The sequence below is a fragment of the Staurois parvus genome, unplaced genomic scaffold, assembly GCF_062004578.1.
Source record: "Staurois parvus isolate SC_StPar_1 unplaced genomic scaffold, SC_StPar_1.0 ptg002753l, whole genome shotgun sequence".
Lineage (NCBI taxonomy): Eukaryota > Metazoa > Chordata > Amphibia > Anura > Ranidae > Staurois > Staurois parvus.
The window spans coordinates 1090569-1110690 of record NW_028320549.1 but is presented as its reverse complement, the minus strand read 5'-3'; the positions used below and the strand labels follow the sequence as shown (position 1 = coordinate 1110690).

Genomic DNA, 20122 nt, shown 5'->3' with positions numbered 1-20122 from the left:
CTTATGAAGGGAAATATAATTAAGAATTATAATAAAGCTGACAAGTTTCTTTTTGGTCACTCCTCTGACAGAGCAATCAGACAAGGCCTATGTGCCTCATGGAGCATAGTATACATGTGACAGGAAAGAATAGCTGACCAAACCGCAATACAGATACAGAAAGAGCAGGAACTAGGCCCAGGCTGCAAATGTAGGCCTGTCATTACAGGAATACGGAAAATGTCATTGCTTTAGACAATGCTAGCAGCCTGGCACCTATGCTGACCCACTTAGGCCTCATTCACATGAGTGTACAGCCAAGCGAGGGCAGTGTTTACCCGCAGGGGGAAGCACAGATATTCCGTGCATCCCTGTGAAAGCAGCCCCATTCATGTGAATTGAAATGCAGCGGCTGCTGCTCCCAATTTTACGGCCACGTAGGTTTGGGTGCACGGCCCTGAATGCACACTGTCAGCTACAGGCTTCTGCACCTACACCCATGCGGCTGCATCCCAATTGACATGAGACTGCCTATTCAGGGATGAACAGAAACACCTATACATCCCTATGCAGATAAACACAGCCCTCTCACGAATGCACACTGTAGAACACCCGTGTGAACAAGGCCTAAAGGACAACTGTTGGGGCAGAAATACAGACCCATTGCTGGCCTCCCTTTTGAAAATGCAATTTTTGTGGCCGTCTCTGGTTACAAAGCCAAAATAGGCAGGCAGCAGATCAAAGTCAAATTGCTTCTTCTCATTTATTTCAAGTCAACAACAAAAATTATGAGACTATTAGGTCAGGAAAACAGCCAGGAAATTGGTATTTTGTTAAAGGATAACAATGAAAGCCTGTATGCCTAATAAAGACACAGGGCAGCTGGATGTGCAACGGTCACAGTTTGACCTTCCTTAACCTCCCTAGCTGTCTGATTATTTCAGATTTTTGGTGCTAAAAGCGGTACCATTATTCTGCATGGAAATATGTAGTTTTTTTATGGTAGGCTGTAATATTTAGGAATAACTCACTGAAATCTGTCCGAACAAGAGTCTATTAAACATCCCGGGTATGATAAAATTTGAAACACAAAATCATAAATTATAATTTAATAAATAATCATAAAAAATAATAATATAATAATAATAAATTTAATTCACTAATATGATCAAACCAAAGACACTGAAATTTGAAATATAGCGCCAAGTTTGCACATCACTGAGCAAAGTCGCAAAATTGTTTTCAGTGTCTGATGACGAATTTCCCCACGAATCATTATCACTCAATTCTGCAAGTGGTTCTGATTTACTATCGCTGTTCTCTAGCTGGTCTAAACCCGCTTTTGACCTAAAGGGACACTTTTTGGACGCCATGGACTTTTCTAAGTTTCCAGGCAGAAAGAACAGTAAAAATGCAGACAGGGGACAGGACAAAGCACTACGGACAAAATGTATGTGAAATGGGTTGAAACAAATGTTTTAATATGTGAAATTCGTTTTGAAAAAAAATGACTTTTTTTTTAATTTTCAAATTTCCCGCCGGTTCCGGTGCCCGTACGTCCCGACGTCACAGGGACTGGAACACAGAAGCCGGATGCCGGCATCAGCCGGAGCAGATGGCCGGGGATGCTGCAGGGGACACATCGCGGGAGCGAAGGACAAGGTAAGCTCTGCAGGGACTCCCTATGCAGCGCCGCATGGTAAGCCCAAGTGTAGCTCGGGGTTACCGCTTTTGGTACTGACATTTTACCCCGAGCTACACTCGGGAATACCGCCAGGGAGGTTAAAGGGAAAGCTTATCTTGTTCCAGAAATTGAAAAAGTGAACTAACTCCAAATATCCTGGCTACCTCTCCAGACCCCACTGCACATAGCAGTCATGGTACCCAGTGCTATTGTTGTAGCGGTCTTTATTAAGTACACTGCATTACAAAGCCATGGAATCAGTATCTATCTTTGAAAAACACCCCCTTCGCATTTCTAGCCACATATAAGTGCAGATGATTCATGTAGCATTTACTTCCTGGAATCCATCTGCATTTAGCTCAGGCTTGCAGTCAGGAGGGTGTCCTTAACTGAGGAATTCCTCCTTCAGATAGAAAAAAAAAAAAAAAAAGCCCATAAAGACTCCTGGGATGTATGACATCATTTAATTCTAGGTCAGAAACCAGAAAGTTACTTGAAAAAGTAAAAAAAAAAAAAGTAGTTTTTATGCGACAATCACATCTTTACATACTTGTCCTTCCGTGTTAGGTTATTGAATATACAGTTGTACCTCGGTTTACGAGTTTAATGCATTCTCCGGGACGTTTCGTATTGCAAAAAATTTGTAAACCGAAACGCGGTTTCCCTAGGAATGCATTGAAAAACACCTTTTTATTTTATATACAGTACATATATACACAGGTGAAACTCAAAAAATTAGAATATCGTGCAAAAGTTCATTTATTTTAGTAATGAAACTTAAAAGGTGAAACTAATATATGAGATAGACTCATTACAGGCAAAGCAAGATAGTTCAAGCCGTGATTGGACATAATTGTGATGATTATGGCTTACAGCTTATGAAAACCCCAAATCCACAATCTCTGAAAATTAGAATATGACATGCAATCAATAAAACAAGGATTGTACATAGAACAATATCGGACCTCTGAAAAGTATAAGCATGCATATGTACTCAGTACTTGGTTTGGGCCCCTTTTGCAGCAATTACTGCCTCAATGCGGCGTGGCATGGAAGCTATCAGCCTGTGGCACTGCTGAGGTGTTATGGAAGACCAGGATGCTTCAATAGCGGCCTTCAGCTCTTCTGCATTGTTCGGTCTCATGTCTCTCATCTTTCTCTTGGCAATGCCTCAGATTCTCTATGGGGTTCAGGTCAGGTGAGTTTGCTGGCCAATCAAGCACAGTAATCCCACGGTCATTGAACCAGGTTTTGGTGCTTTTGGCAGTGTGGGCAGGTGCCAAGTCCTGCTGGAAAATGAAGTCAGCATCCCCATAAAGCTCGTCTGCGGAAGGAAGCATGAAGTGCTCCAAAATCTCCTGGTAGACGGCTGCGTTGACCCTGGACTTAATGACGCACAGTGGACCAACACCAGCAGATGACATGGCTCCCCAAATCAACACAAAATGTGGAAACTTCACACTGGACTTCAAGCATCTTGCAGTGTGTGCCTCTCCATTCTTCCTCCATACTCTGGGTCCTTGGTTTCCAAATGAGATGCAAAAGTTGCTCTCATCAGAAAAGAGGACTTTGGACCACTGAGCAACAGACCAGGTCTGTTTTTCTTTAGCCCAGGTAAGACGCTTCTGACGTTGTTTGTTGTTCAGGAGCGGCTTGACAAGAGGAATACGACATTTGAAGCCCATGTCCAGGGTCCAGGATGTCTGTGTGTGGTGGCTCTTGATGCACAGACTCCAGCCTCAGTCCACTCCTTGTGAAAGTCCCCAACACTTTTGAATGGCCTTTTCCTGACAATCCTCTCCAGGCTGCGGTCATCCCCGCTGTTTGTGCACCTTTTTCTTCCACACTTTTCCCTTCCACATAAAACTTTCTATTAATGTGCTTTGATACAGCACTTTGGGAACATCCAACTTCTTTTGCAATTACCTTTTGAGCCTTTCCCTCCTTATGGAGGGTGTCAATGATGGTTTTCTGCACAACTGTCAGGTCAGCAGTCTTTCCCATGATTGTGATTCCTACTGAACCAGACTGAGAGACCATTTAAAGGCTCAGAAACCCTTTGCAGGTGTTATGGCTTAATTAGCTGATTAGAGTGGGACACTTTCATGAGCTGTAAGCCATAATCATCACAATTATGACAAATCACGGCTTGAACTATCTTGCTTTGCATGTAATGCGTCTATCTCATATATTAGTTTCACCTTTTAAGTTGGCTTACTGAAATAAATGAACTTTTGCACGATATTCAAATTGTTTGAGTTTCACCTGTATTTTATATATACAGTATTTTTCTTGGGACGCTAGCTTACTGTCATTTGTGCCTTAATACACAGGCCCAGGGACCGCAATAGGCTTCACACAATTAAAAAAAAAAAAATGCTTGAATGCAAAAAAAGTGGTGCCTGAATGCCTAAAGATGTGCTGTGTGCAACAACCCTCAAGAGTATTTATGGTCATTTTTTTTTTAAATTTAAATGTCCATGTGTTAAAGTGTTTAGCTTGATGTAAGTAAGCATTCCATTGCATAAATTACACTTGCCGTTCAATTTGGGAACTGAAAGAATGATTTTGAATTTTTCCATGCATGCATATGTATTCAGACATTTAGGTCATACACATGCACTATAGAGACCTGTGTTATTTTTACACCAGAAAGATCACGCATTAATACATCAGTCCTATGTGCAAGGACCCTTAAATAGGATAGTGTAGGAAGACTAATGGAAACTGCCTTTCAATTGGCTAATAAAGGTTACAGCACTGCATTGCCCTTTTCTTGTTCCTAAATAAGTTCAAATGACTCCGTGTGTCTCCATTAGGCTGTCTCAGCAGAAAACAAACACCAGCGCTGGACCATGGACAGCTCCTGATTAAACACCTTCTCCTGTTCTGACACATGCAATCCCCTGGCTGCAACCTGCCAGCAAATGGGGTGACATGCTTTGATTATGTGTCTGGGACACCAAACACAATCTGTGCCTCCGCAATTAACAGTTATTAATGGAACCGACGAATAGACTCCTATTCCACATTTGGAAGATCCCCATACAGTGTGTCACTGTCAAACAATATCTATAGCAACAAGATGCTGGGAAAATATTAGCCATTTGATTACTGTTAAGAAGCCTGTAATAACTTTTTATGGATAGCATTTTACAGACCAGAATGCTTACTTTTTTTATGCAGCAGAAGCATCCTGTAGCACAGAGGTTCTGGCTCCACTCCCACAAGGGACACTATGTGCATTAAAGTAACACTTTAACAACTGCTAAATACCTTTTCTCATCAGCAGTTGTGACTTCTATCAGTGTCCAGCCAAGCAGTGGTTAAAGTTTGTAGGAGGAGTTTTCATTCTCCTCGGACTGTCCCATGAGGCTGCATAACCCCTGACCCTCTGTCTGTCTGTTTTGGCCCTGTGCCGATCACATGCACCCTCCCAAAAAACAAATATCTCTAGCAATACACACCAAACTGAGCATCTGCACAGTGCCTCCTAGGGCTGTGTACTATCAGCAGATTGATTGGGGACAGTGGAAATAGCCTTCTTACACAATGCAGAGGATTTGCAGTCCATTGAGAGAGCCGTGCCACAGCTGTGATGCCTGCATGCATGTGCATCAAACAGCTGGAGCCGCAAACCCGGAAGGAAGACTGGGTGGCGATGGAAGCCCTGTCAGCGGTGACAGTGTGCCACTGGAGGGCTTCGTTCTAAGTAAAGTTTTTCATAATGTGCTAGTATGTGATGCAATGATACTAGCACATTAGGCTATTATTTGCAGGGGACTTTTTTTTGGGTGGTTTCTATTGCTTTAAAGGCTTTTCTACTGCAAGTACTGACAAGTTGAATAAAGATGTCATCTTAAAGATTATATTATTTTACAATATTATTACTTGTTAAGGATTTCTTCTGTATGTTTAAGAGGCTATATAGAAGACATATAATGGAGACGTAGTGTTGTCTCCGTGTATTAAAAATCTATAAGTATATATCTATTTAGATATCTTAGAATTAGAAAGATGACCTTACAATGCTCTGTATGTGGCATTAGGGGGTTTCATCTACAAATGAACTTAAAGTGGAGTTCTACTCACACTGTAAAAAAATAAAGTCAGCAGCTACAAAAACTGACTTTTAAAAAAACAGCCAGCTGTCCCACAATCCCGCGGTGTCCTCCCCGCAGCCTGTTTCACCGGCCGTCCTGTGTTCCAGGCGCCTACATCTTCAGTGTGGACACCCGGCTGTGACAGCTTGCGGCTTCACTACGGGGAGGGAGGGTAGGAGGACCTACTTCCGCTTCTGATAGGCGATCGCAGCGGAAGTGGGAGCGGGTAGATGTCAATTTTGGGTGCCAGCTCCTCCCCCCCCCCCCCCCCAACTCCCCAAAGGTGCCAATCCTTAATGGGGAGTGGAGGACCAATCTTTAAAGTGGAACTTCCCCTTTTGGGTGGAACTCCGCTTTAACACTTCTATTCCGAGAAATGTGCTAGTTTGGCAATAGAAGATGTATTTCGAGAATTATATTTAAACAGACGTGTTCTCGGGAAATGTGGGAATTTCCAAATGTCATATTATCATAAAATGTTTTTGTAATCATCTATTTTGATCCAATGTATAATTACAATGATTAAATGTTTAGTTGAAGATTTGGCTAAACAATGCAAGATGAGAACATGTGAACATGCTGACATTTGGCATGGTCAAGAAGATGGAAATTCCGGTGACATTTGACATGATTAAGAAGATTGTGTAATGTTAGGTAGGACATTTCCACCCTCCCTTAACATGTGGCCAGATAGTTTGCCAAGAATATGTGTATAAAAAGTGGAGAACCTGTAATTACCACACGGCATCTTGCTGTTGGTCCGATGTACATCGTATATTCTGAATAAACCATATACAGATAACGCAAGCTGATTGACGTCTAAGTCTTTCCTTGAAAGGCTAACTTGACATTGGTGACCCCGAAGACGTGTCTCCTTGTCCTTGGCTCCTTCACACCACTCTACCCACAACAGGAGGGGAGAATTTACGGCGCCAGGTGAGAACCATTTTTTTCAATTTTATTTATTTCAGGTACTATAGCACCTTCAATTTACACAGCACTTTACATATATATTGTACATTCACATCAGTCCCTAACCCTCAAGGGATGTACAATCTAAGGTCCCTAACTTACATTCACATACTATGGCCAATTTAGACAGGATCCAATTCATCTACCAGCATGTCTTTGGAGTGTGGGAGACAACCGGAGTACCCGGAGGAAACCCACACAGGCACAGGGAGAACATGCAAACTCCAGGCAGGTGGTGCTGTGGCTGGGATTCAACGACCCTAGTACTGCCAGGCAGAAGTGCTAACCATTTACCTGCTGGTGTGTGGCTTTGAGTGGTTGGATGGAGCTAAGACACTGACTTAATATCCAAGTACCGCCCAGCACGCACACTCCGCTCCTCACAAGACCTCCTTCTCTCTAGTTCCCTGGTCTCCTCCTCCCATGCCCGCCTCCAGGACTTCTCCAGGGTGTCACCCATCCTCTGGAACTCCCTGCCCCAACCCATCAGATTATCACCTACTCTCCTCTCCTTTAGACGCACCCTGAAAACCCATCTCTTCAGGGAAGCCTACCCCACCCCCTGCTAACCTGCCGACCTCCTCCACTCTTCCTACCACTCCATCCCCCACAGCTATCTTCTCCTGTGCCACCATCCCCTCCCTCCTAGATTGTAAGCTCGAAAGAGCAGGGCCCTCAATCCCCCCATGTTTTGCATGGTATTGTTATTGTTTTGTCCCCCTTTGTAATGTACAGCACTGAGCGAACTATTGGCGCTTTATAAATACTGTATAATAATAATCTTAATAGTTATCTGTGCATGGTTATTCATATTATTATTATTATTATTATTGAACAAGCATAGTGCACCCAGAGAAGTAATTTATAGTTGTTATGAATAAGGGATTTGTTATAGATGTACCACATTTCTCAGTGAGTGTATGAACTGAGTGCCTGAATCAGTGTGTGATTAAAGCGGAGTTCCACCTGAAAAGAAAAAAAAAAAAAAATACAGCCACTTACCTGTCCCTCAATCCACCAGCCGTCTTTTCTCCCTGGCGCCAGCATCTTCAGTGTGGGCACCCGGCTGTGACAGCTTGCGGCTTCATAGCCGGGTGCTCACTGCGCATTCGTGAGAAGCGCTGCGCTTTGTGAATGGCCCCGTAGTCTTCTGGGACCTGTCACATGTCCCAGAAGACTACGGGGAGGGAGGTTAGGAGGACAACTTCCGCTTCCAATTGCCTAGGAGATCACAGTGGAGGTGGGAGCGGGTACCTGTCAATTTCGGGTACCAGCTCCCCCCGCTCCCCAAAGGTGCCAATCTTTAATGGGGAGCCTAGGCGATCGCAACGAAAGTGGGAGCGGGTACCTGTCAAATTCTGGTACCCCCTCCCCCCAAGGTGCCAATCCTTAAAGGGGAGCGGGGGATAAAGGCTTAAAGTGGAACTTCCCTTTTTGGGTGGATCTCGGTTTTAAGGTATAACAGGAGTGGAGCCTTCTGTTTTGTCCTGTGTAGAGCTGGGAGCTCTGTGTGACACTGTGATTGAGTGCTCTGCTGAATGTTCTTTGACATAGGAGAAGTAGTCTAATAGACTAACGTATGAGCTGCTTGATGTGGGACGCCTCATCGAGTATAGAACAGTAAGCATAGGGGCTATATTTTGCATCCGTTTGGCCAGTAAACCCATTATATAGGCATCAGATTTGGAAGGAAGGTGCCCACATGTCCCGTACTTCATTTTGCCATTAGTCCCCCAGAATGACACAGCCTAGGTGACCAATAGTAGGGTCCAGGAGGAAGACAGAAGAAGCATTTCTTCATTCAAGTGTCACAGCACACTATGCATCACAGGCACACCAATGAATTATTTCTAGAATATTAGAACATATAATTAAAAACAAAGCCATTTTAAAGTACTTTCCCCAATTCTCCCTGTGCATCACACAGTATTTTAGTGGTGCCTAATAAAGAATTCTAAACGCTCTTCCAGTGCTCACTGAATGCATGAATAACATAGCAGGCATCTGACTAGTAAAAAAAAAAAAAAAAAAAAAAAGGAACAATTTAATGTCAGCTTCATTGACGGCACATACTTACCTTTGCCTCCCTTCCTTGTCGCACCAAGTACAACACCCGGTACCAAGAGGGGACATGTAACTCACTCACCTGCCCTCCTATGTGCAGCGCCAGATTTTTAAGAGGACAAAAAGGGGCAACTTCCCAGGGCCCCCATGGATACAAAAATATTAAAAAACAATATAAAGTTTATAAAATAATAAAAAATAATTACATAAAATACTGTACATAACAATAAAAAAAATTACTTTTTATTACATTTATCTTGGGAAGTAACATTTTGCCTGCCATCCTCTGTAAAAGTTTTTACTCTGGAATATTGTATTGTTTTTAAAAATGAATTTTGACAGCTCAAGTGAACCATACATAGAGCTCTAACACTCCTACGGAAGGTTGCCTATGACTGTGTGTGTGTGTACCCATGATGCTCGAATGACGTCGTGTCACGCATTTTGAAAATGTCTGACTGTCACTGAGAAAGTGAACTAACTCTGTGTATAAGGGGCCCCCCAAACCTGAAGTGCCCGGGCCCCCTAAGATCTAAATCTGACCCTACCTATGTGACAATGCTGGGTGACTAGCTGCTCAGGTCCCCAGCGCTGTCACACAGGGGCAGGTAGATTATCCTCGTCCTGTGTAAGCTCTAAGTCGCTCCCAGCAACTACACAAAGTGACAGAGGAGCCAAAGAATATGTGCAGCTGATGGGTCACCATTGATGTGAACATGTTGCTTTGTCCTGCATAGGCAAAAACACATATTCACATTACCAGCCATGTATAGCAGAGATCTGCAACAGCTGTAAATCTCGGCTTATTTCCCTTGAAATTTATAGCAAGCTACTAGTTTCTGTACCTGGCTGCAGTGCTTGTCTAAGCAACTATAAATCGCTGATCATCAGCAACCGCATTGAATAACAAAGTGTCTACTGAAGCTGGCATTTATTTTTCCTGCTAGCTCCAAACCCTGGAATAGCTGCACCCCTCACACCAAGGGTAGGCAACCTTAAAGAGGTGGAGATCTACCTGAACAACGTGGGAGAAGTCAAACATCACCGGGCACAGTGTCACCTCCTCACACCTGATTTAAACCTCTATTTGCTGTACAATCACATGCACTGCACAACAATCATGGGTTAAATCAGACAGTCAGGAGGCAATATATCGCCTCCTCACCACCTGTCAAACACACTAGGATCACTTTTCAGAGGAGCAGCAGTGCCTGATGCACTTGTGAACGAGCTCTTGGTTGCATTTGAGTCACCCTTAGGGCTCATTCACCTGGAATTGTTTTTTTTTTTGGGGGGGGGGGGACCCTGTGGTTGAGTCGCGGTTTTACCAACCCCCATCCCTAACCCCAAAGGTGTACACATGCAGCAGCATGCATTAAACCCCCCATTGCTTTTGCTGAATGCATGAATAACATAGCAGGCATCTGACTAGTAAAAATAAAAAAAGGAACAATTTAATGTCAGCTTCATTGACGGCACATACTTACCTTTGCCTCCCTTCCTTGTCACACCAAGTACAACACCCGGTACCAAGAGGGGACGTGTAACTCACTCCCCTGCCCTCCTATGTGCAGCGCCAGATTTATAAGAGTACAAAAAGGGGCAACTGCCCAGGGCCCCCATGGATACAAAAATAAAAATACTGCCTGTCAATTGTGACCCATGCAATATGGTAAGACAGAGTCACCAGCACACCGAGGATCACCAATATGGGTCCAATGGTTTTAATGAAGGATCACATAGTTACAGCAAGGCAACGTTTCGGAGTCTCGCAGGACCCCTTCATCAGTCATGTGACATGTTGGGGATCCTCAGTGTGCTGGTGATATTCTCCCATGCGGATTCTGTTCGGTTCCAGGCGACAGTCGCTGCAGCACCCACTAATACACACAGCCATTTTTAACGCAGGAACGTGTGCATTGAGATTGTACACTTCCATTCAATATGGTGGGGCCACTCTAAGCGCTCCACAAATACATGCTTCTGTGGGGTCCCAATGGTTAAAGCAGATGGTGAGAAAGCAACACAACACTGCCTACTTTAACCCCTTGTTTGCTGTACTGCCCAAGGTTGCAGGGCACTTGCAGAGCAGCCTCACTTATTTGAATAGGTCATGCTTGGAAGGTGCTACACCCACCAGCCATGACAGGGCATAGAACTCCTGCTGCAGCTGCGACATGTGTACACCCCTGGCCACTGCAGCTAAAGGCATGCGGCTAGGGCAGGGGTGGTAAAAACATGTCTTAACTGATAAGTGCCTATGCCCTGCCAAAGGCAGGACTATGCAGGGGAGGCTTGCATTGTAAGGGGCACTGTGATATAAAGCTGTGGACCCTCAGGTGTTCCAGGACTACAAGTCTCATGAGGCATTTCAAGGCTGACAGTTACAAGTATGACTCCCAAAGCCTGAAGCACGATGGGACATGTAGTTCCACAACACCTGGAGAGCCACAGAGCACCCATGCAGTACGGAAGAAGGCAGAGGCAATGTGATGTTTTAGCCAAAATTCTGCTTGTAAACCTTGGTCCTGCCATTCATGTGGATATTACATTGACATGTACCATCTACCTAAACACTGTTGGTGACCAACTACGCCCCTTCATGGGAACAGTATTTTCTGATGGCAGTGGCCTGTTTCAGGAGGATAATGCACCCTTCCATACTGCAAGATTGGCTCAAGAATGGCTTGAGGAACACAATGAGTTTGCGGTGTTGACTTGGCCTACAAATTCTCCAGATCTTAATCCATCAAGCATCTGTGGGATGTGTTGGATAAACAAGTCCGATCCATGGAGATGCCAACTTACAAGACTTAAAAGGATCTGCTACCGATGGCTTGGTACCAGATACCACAGCATACCTTCAGAGGTCTAGTCGCGTCCTTGCTGCAAAGGGTTGAGGCTCTTTTAGCAGCAAAAGAGGTACCTACTCAATATTAGATGGGTTGTCAATGTTATGGCTGATCAATGTAAGATGCATTCTTCCCACTGACCACCAATGTGAGGGAAAATTCTTCCCAATGATCACCAATATAAGGGGGCACTCTATCCACTGTCCAACTCTGTATGAAACATGCTTCCCAGTGACCACCAATGTAAGAAGCAATCTTCCCACTGACCACCAATGTAAGGGCCATTCGCTCCAATGACCACCACTGTAAGGAGCCGCCTTCTCTCTGACCACCAGTATGAAAGTGCACCTCTCCCAAATGTAAGATGACCCTACTCCAATGACCACCAATGTAAAAGAGTATTTCAATAACCACTAGCATTAAAGAAAACTTCACCCAATGGCCTCTAATCTAAGATGACCCTTCTCAACTGACCACCAATGTAACAAAGCATTTCACTGAACGCTAGTATAGGGGCACTTCACTGACCACCAATGTAAGGGAAAATTCTTCCCAATGATCACCAATATAAGGGACACTCTACTTACTGTCCACCAATGTAAGAAGCAATCTTCCCAATAACCACCAATGTAAGGAGCATTCTTCCCATTGACTACCAATGTAAAGAGCATTCTTCCCGCTAACCACCAATGTAAATATTCTTTCCAGTGACCACTAATGTAAGAAGCAATCTTCCCAGTGACCACCAATGTAAGGAGCATTCTTCCCATTGACTACCAATGTAAGGAGCATTCTTCCCGCTGACCACCAATGTAAGTAGCACTCTTCCCACTGACCACCAATGTATGTAGCATGCTTCCCGCTGATCACCAATCTAAATATCATTCTTTCCAGTGACCACTAATGTAAGGAGCATTCTTCCCACTGACAACCAATGTAAGTAGCATGCCAACCACTGACCGCCAATGTAAGGACCATTCTTTCTAATGACCACCATTGTAAGGAGCCTTCTTCTTTCGGACCACCAGTATGAAAGGGCATCTCTCCGAATGACTGAAAATGTAAGATGACCCTACTCCACTAACCACCAATGTAAAAGAGTATTTCACTGACCACCAATATGAGAAGGAACTTCTCCCAATGTAAGATGACCCTTCTCCGCTAACCACCAATGTAATGGAGCATTTCAGTTAACACCAGTAGAGGGGCACTTCGTTGACCACCAGTGTTAGGGAACATTACAATTTTCACTGTCTGAATTTATTTTCTGGCCTTTACTATTGTATATTTTATGTTATAATTATTACTGGAAATAATTGTCATATAGCGTGGGTGAAAAGTACACAGAGTATGCCACATTCCTTTTTTATTTTCTTTTTACTGTTCAACATACTTTCATGCTAATGTACTGTGAGCTAAAGCTGTAGTAATTATTAGCAAGGGTTCCCCGAGACCTGAACGGTAGTCCAAGGTTTCTTCAATGTTGAATAAATTGAGAAAGGCCGCCATACAATGACCTGTGTTCATTTTTTGATTGGAATAATAAGGAAAACTATTTCTAGGTAAATACACATCACTACTGCCAAATCCCTTCAATGACATGGCCCCTAGTGGGCCCCGAGGACCATCTTTGAGCCCCACTAGGTTACCATTCTAGAAATCTCTCTCCATCTGTCCTCAAATTCAAAGAGCAGAAAGAGACAGGCTGCTACAACGTGTATGAATATGCTGAATCCTAGTTATAAAGGTATAAAATGGCCTAGGCATCAGTGGGTTAAGACTGCATATGTCCCGATGCCTTTGGCAGAGTAAGCTCTATAGACAGTCCTGCATTGAGGTTACATGCCATTAAAAAATAAAAGTCTATCTGCGGGCCAGATGTGAAGGGAATATCGTTCTGCTGGATGAACACAAAATGGCCAGGCATGCAGACACAACAGTCTGACGGCACGCCGCGTATCAGTGAGGATACTCCGAGACAAATCACACCGCTTCACTATCTCTGAGAAACAACCTTGAACTCCCTCGGTTCCCCCCTTGGCCAATCTCTAGTTTAAGAAGACTAATCTATTCCGCTATGTGTGAGGGATGACAGGAGACCGGTCACCTTGTTCTGAGATAAACTAACCTTGTGACAGCTACAATCTGATGGTACCACTGTATTCCCAGCATAGAAAATAAAGCAGAATAGGAGATACGAGGGCCGATCTAGACTTTGAGGGACCTCATTTGGTTTACATTATCTGATGGCAAGATTTTGCACAAAGAACCCTAAATAATACTCAACCTATTAATTCCAATGCGGTAGTAAGGAGGCAGGGCCGAGACCCCCACACACTGCTTGAGTCAAACTTTGGTCTGAATATAGATAGTAGGACAGTGTGAAAACTTCCCAACCAGAAGGCTTCATTTCTCATTTACATCAATATGTTCTAGGCTTTCCCTTACCAAGTCTTGGCCAACACTAAATTGCCAGTCAAGCTTAGACTTCAGCTGGCCACACACTAGTAGATTTTCTAACATTTGTAGGAAAATTCTCAGTACATTTAATGACTTGACCAATGTCTTTCGAAAAGTCTTTCAAAATTTTGTTTGCTTTTTGGAATTAACAGCCTATCCTGAATGAAAACCATTTTAATTTTCCCTCTTGCACCTTCGAATTTTCTCATCACTGCGGTTGAAAAGGAACATCAATATGAGCCCATTGATTTCAAAATCAAATGAACATACTTAAAATGGTTGTAAAGGCTGAAGGTTTTTTTCACCTCAATGCATTCTCTGCAAAAACTTTCCATTGTCAACTCCTCCCAACCCCATTAAATACTCCCCTGAGCCCGATCTCGATCCAACACTGTGCATGAGAGCAGTGGCTCTCTTCACTTTTTCCTTTTTCACTGGACTCAGTGAGAGCAGTGGGAGCTATTGGCTCCTGCTGCTGTCAATCAAATCCAGAGACAAGGGGGGCGGAGCCGAGCCGCGCAGTCTGTGTTGATGGACACAGCCAGCACAGCTTAGGATCAAGCACGCAGGTGTGCCACAAATGGAAGCAGCCTCCTATGATGTAACACAGAGCACAGGACGATCAGGGCCATTGCACAGAACAGTTAAGTATGACAAGTTTGTTAATTAGAAAAAAACAACAACTTTACAATCACTTTAAAATGAAAAATTTGTAATGAAATTCTACTGCAGTATGGCCAGCATAAAGCTTATTCTTGAAAAATGTAATTATAGTAAAAATTAATCATTTACTAAATCGGCTACACTGGTTCCAATAGACAAACCTTTAGCAAACACTTGTAGTGAAAGAAACATTGCTGATGCTGAAATCTTAGAAATACTGACAGCTGTACATAAAGCCAATTTTAGTTTTGGTTTTTTAGAATGTCATGCAAAAAAGAAAGTAGGTGGTTTTCCAATTTGTCTGCAAAAGAGGAAATACCCTTTAAGTAAAGCAGAAGTAGTTCAGTTGTAATACCAGGTTTCAACAGCAGGTGGCAGACAATCTTAAAGCACAACTCCAGCCAAACCTTTATATAGGATTTGAAATCTCTACATGCAGACTGTTTTACTTGACAAAATATTTTTACATTAATTGACGTATCTTGTGATTTACACATTGCATAGCCACAAAAGTGACACTACCATTCATCTTTGTAGCTTTTTATATCACCTTACCGACTCTGATATGCTCATTGGTGTAATATAGAACATCAACACACTGGCAAGGCGTTACCTTCGATTCCCTATGCTGCAAGTTACCTAAAAACTCTACTCCAACGCCCAGGGCCAAAAACATGTCAGATTACTGCAATAGAACTAGACTGAGGTGGGTAGATTGCAGGAAGTCATACTAGCATTAGCTACAATTACATTTGTTTATAGATTTCAGATACTTATATAGCGCCATCAATTTTTGCACAGCGTTTTACATACATATATTGTACATTCACATCAGTCCCTAACCCTCAAGGGGTGTACAATCTAAGGTCCCTAACTTACATTCATACATACACACACTAGGGACAATTTAGACAGGATCCAGACTTACCAGCTAGTCTTTGGAGTGTGGGAGGAAACTGGAGTACCCGGAGGAAACCCACGCAGGCACAGGGAGAACATGCAAACTCCAGGCAGGTGGTGCCGTGGCTGGGATTCGAGCCAACGACCCTAGTACTGCCAGGAGAAGTGCTAACCATTTAGCCACTGTGCTGCCCCATTTAGGCCCCATTTACATTACCCGGCAGTATGAACAAGCATTCCTGCTTTGTGATTTTAACATGATTCTTCGTGTCACATACAGCAGCCTTGAATGAGATTCCTTATGTGCATTTGTCACCCAAAAAGAAGCTCCTGCCTTGTCAGGCGACAAACTTGATGCGATTTTGAAAGCTGCGGGTTGCTGTGCGATCCTGTTGCGTGACAATCACATCACTTTTGGGGTGACATTGAAGGATAATGGCACCCAAAACACACACAGGATGTTGTGCTGCGATTGCCATGTCATTTTAAATTGCAGGCAGAATCGCAGTGGTTCTGTCCGCTATACCAAACCACGAAATGTGAACTGGGCCTTAATATTTTTAAAATAATATATAAATTAACAGAAGTATTTAAAAAATGTTTCTTTGCCTGGAGTTCTGCTTTAAGTCCATCCTAAGGTCTCAGCAACCTGTAAAGGTTTAATGAGGTTAGAAGCAGCGGTGAGATGTTTATTTTCTTGCTTATCAATTGCAGTGAAGAAAAACATTTAGAGGTCTAAGTATAAAAAAAAATTACTGCCCAGATCTGTCAATCATCCACGCAGGCACAACATATCTTAAAAATCAAAACCCATAAAGTAGCTGAACTCCTAGGATCATCAACACCATCTAGTGGCAATAAAGCTGTATTTTTCCTGATTGAGGTATGTCATGAGAAATAGCACATTATGTCCACTAGATGGAGCCGACGATCCCAGGAAATAAATGTATTAAAGTGATACTAAAGCTACAAACATTTTTTTTTGTTTACCTCAATGCATTCTTTGCATTTAAAAACATTTTAGATTCCTCTGTGCTCCCATTTCCCTGTGTGAAGAGGAAGAGAGGGGAGAAAACATCCAGCGTTGTGCACGGCTGCATCTCTTCTCCCCTCTCTTCCCATTCACACAGGGAAATGGGAGCACAGAGAAATATAAAACCTTTTTTTACCTTAATGTATTCTTTGCATTAAGGTAAAAAAAAGTTTTCTATTTCTTTGCCCCCCTACCCCTGCAGTGCATGGCTGCATCTCTTCTCCCCTCTCTTCTTCACAGAGTAGTTGAGCAGCAGGGGAGCCATTGACTCCTAATGCTGTCAATCAAATGCAGTGAGAAGGAAGTGGGGGGCGGGGCTAAGTCCCGCTGTGTAAGTCTATGGAGTGTGGCTCTATAGACACGCAGCTCGGGAGTACGCAGACACGGTGGTGTACCTGCATAGCAAACGGCTTGCTGTGGGGACATACGAAGAAGAGGAGGAGGAGCCAAGATCGCTGCCGGGGACTTGAGAAGAACTGGATCGGGGCTGCTCTGTGCACAGTAGGTGAGTATAACATGTTTGTTATTTTAAAAAAAATTGTTGACTTCAGTGACACTTTAAGCAGATGCAGCATATTTTTTTCCCATTGATATGCATTACAGAAACCACCATGCACAGATATATTTTATTTATTTTTATTTCAAGTACTTATACAGTGCCGTCAATTTACACAGCGCTTTACATACATATATTGTACATTCACATCAGTCCCTAACCCTCAAGGGGTGTACAATCTAAGGTCCCTAACTCACATACATACATACACATACTAGGGACAATTTAGACAGGAGCCAATTAACCTGCCAGCATGTCTTTGGAGTGTAGGAGGAAACAGGATTACCCGTAGGAAACCAGTCACAGGGAGAACATGCAAACTCCAGGCAGGTGGTGCTGGGGTTGGGATTCGAACCAACGTCCGTAGTACTGCCAGGTGGAAGTGCTAACCATTTAGCCACTGTGCTGCCCAGATATATGCGTGTAACCACTGCCACGTATGTTTACATGTGCACACATGAGCGTACTTTCACAATGAAACATTTTGCATTAAATATTGTGCGCATGTGTATACACATAAAAGTGCCAGTATGAACACATGTACAGCCATGCAAGGTGTGTTCTGTAATGTACTCTCATTGGCCACTTTATTAGGTATACCTGTTTAATTGGTAACAAACTGCTAATCAGCCAATCACTTGGCAGCAACTCAATGTATTTAGGCATGCAGACGTGGTGAAGACGACTTGCTGAAGTTCAAACTGAGCATTAGAATGGGGAAGAAAGGGGATTTAAGCGACTTTGAATGTGACATGGTTGTTGGTGCCAGACGGGTTGGTCTGAGTATTTAAAAAAACTGTTGATGTACTGGGATTTTCACACACAGCCATCTCTAGGGTTTACAGAGAATGGTCTGAAAAAGAGAAAATATCCAGTGAGGTCAGAGGAGAATAGCAGACTGGTTGCTGTGACATTCAGATGGTAGGGTCAGAATTTGGGGTAAACAACATGAAAGCATGGATCCATCCTGCCTTGTATCAACGGTTCAGGCTGGTGGTGGTGGTGTAATGGTGTGGGGGGGATTTTCTTGGCACTAGCAAGGTGTACCTAATAAAGTGGCCGGTGAGTGTAGATCAGTTGGCAAAAATATACTGCAGCTGAGGCTCCTGGGCACCACAGCAAGAAGAATATTCTACTTTGTACAGCAATGCGCCTAATATACGAGCATGCAAGATCACCTAAATAAAACACGAGAGAAAATCCAAACACCCTGGGCACAGAGAAGTGAAACAGGTAGGCTTGCCGCTTTATCTCTGACAGTATTATATTGTTTCATGGACGGCGTGTTTGGCAGCATATTTGTGCATTCGCATTGTCAGCTAATACTGGATAATTCTGCTGAATAAACTGATATGAATCACAAGTGACATGAATATATGTATAAACTCCTGTAAATTGTATCATTGTATTTGTATTAATGAGGACATCTGTCATGCCGTATTCTGATGCCTGGCAATGTCACAGAATGGATTTAATAGGTTTTTTTTTTTGTGGTTTTATTTTTGTATGTTTTTTTATATGCACACAACAAAATGGCTCCTGGAGTCATCGTAACCTGACAAACATTTCCATTCCTATCCAATCACATACAGCACACATGATAAAAATTTATTATAGAATACACACTCAATTTGTTAGATTTAGCCCCCTCCCCCCATATAATTTGGGAACATTTTTGAGAACAGTATCCAGTAAGGAATGAACAAAGGCCCGAGGTCATTTTAAAGCTGAAGTTTCAGTATGGCAATTTTTGCATAGCTAAATTGGCCCAGCTTGGATAATTGTAAAGCCTCAATCACACGGGGCGATTAGCTGTGTGCCCTGTGCAGGATGTCTTTTGCCAGCATGGGGATGCACAGGTGTCACATGCATCCCATGTCGGCAGTCCCATAGATGTCTATGAGGATATGCAGCTGCATAGACATATCCACTGTGTCCCAATGTGACATCCCTGCAGGTGCTGGTCCCCAAACTCACCCTGGGTGCTTTCTGGGCCATTTCTGTTTTAACCTCTTAAATGCTGGATCTGCATCCCGCAGCCACGTGTGTTGCGCACACTTGCAGTGTGGCCCCATCCACTTAAATGGGTCATGTTCACGCTCTTTTACACTAACAGCTGAGCCACATTTTAACCACCCCTTAACCACTCCCCGTTTGGCCCATGTATATAAACGGCCAGACGGGAGCATTGCAGGAGCAGCTGGCTGTTTATAAATGTCCTCCCCACTTCCCTGCCTGTGCTCGCTCCCTCCAGACACAGCGGAACACTGATCATCGTACGGGACCTCTATGTGAGGTCCTGATCATGTGATCACTGATTGGCCAATCAGTGATCACATGAATAGTAGTAAGCAAGATGTCACTTCCTGACATAATTGCTTACTACTACTGAAATCTGTTTATGATCACAGAGGTCACATGGTACAATGCTATTCACAACAGCCTTGTACCACGTGACAAGCTGTGACCAATCACAGCTCACACAGTATTTCTCAATGGCTGCAAGAAAACAGCCAGAGAGAAAGGAGTATTGATTTTGCAGCCTTTATGGGTGTAAAAGCAATCAGTGTAAAAAAAAAAAAAATCTTCATCACCCACCCCCCACAAGTAGTACAGTGCCACTATGGTGATACTACTGCTAGGGTGACAGTATGTTTAAAAAAAAAAAAAATATTTATATATATATATATATATATATATATATATATATATATATATATCTCAAAACAATTTTTGTTTTTTGACTAAAAAGATAGCTGAATACATTATGAATAAAGATGATTTATTTCCAAAATGTTATAAGAAAGACACTTTTTTTTCAAAATGTTTGGACTTTTTCATTTATATAGCAAAAAA

The 20122-nt window shown here is 43.0% G+C and overlaps 1 protein-coding gene across 1 annotated transcript in view; it reads right to left on the bottom strand.

Moving 5' to 3' along the window:
• The window catches only part of LRP8 (LDL receptor related protein 8), a 347550-nt gene that overhangs the window by 206601 nt on the left and 120827 nt on the right, over positions 1-20122 (bottom strand). The window lies entirely within an intron of this gene.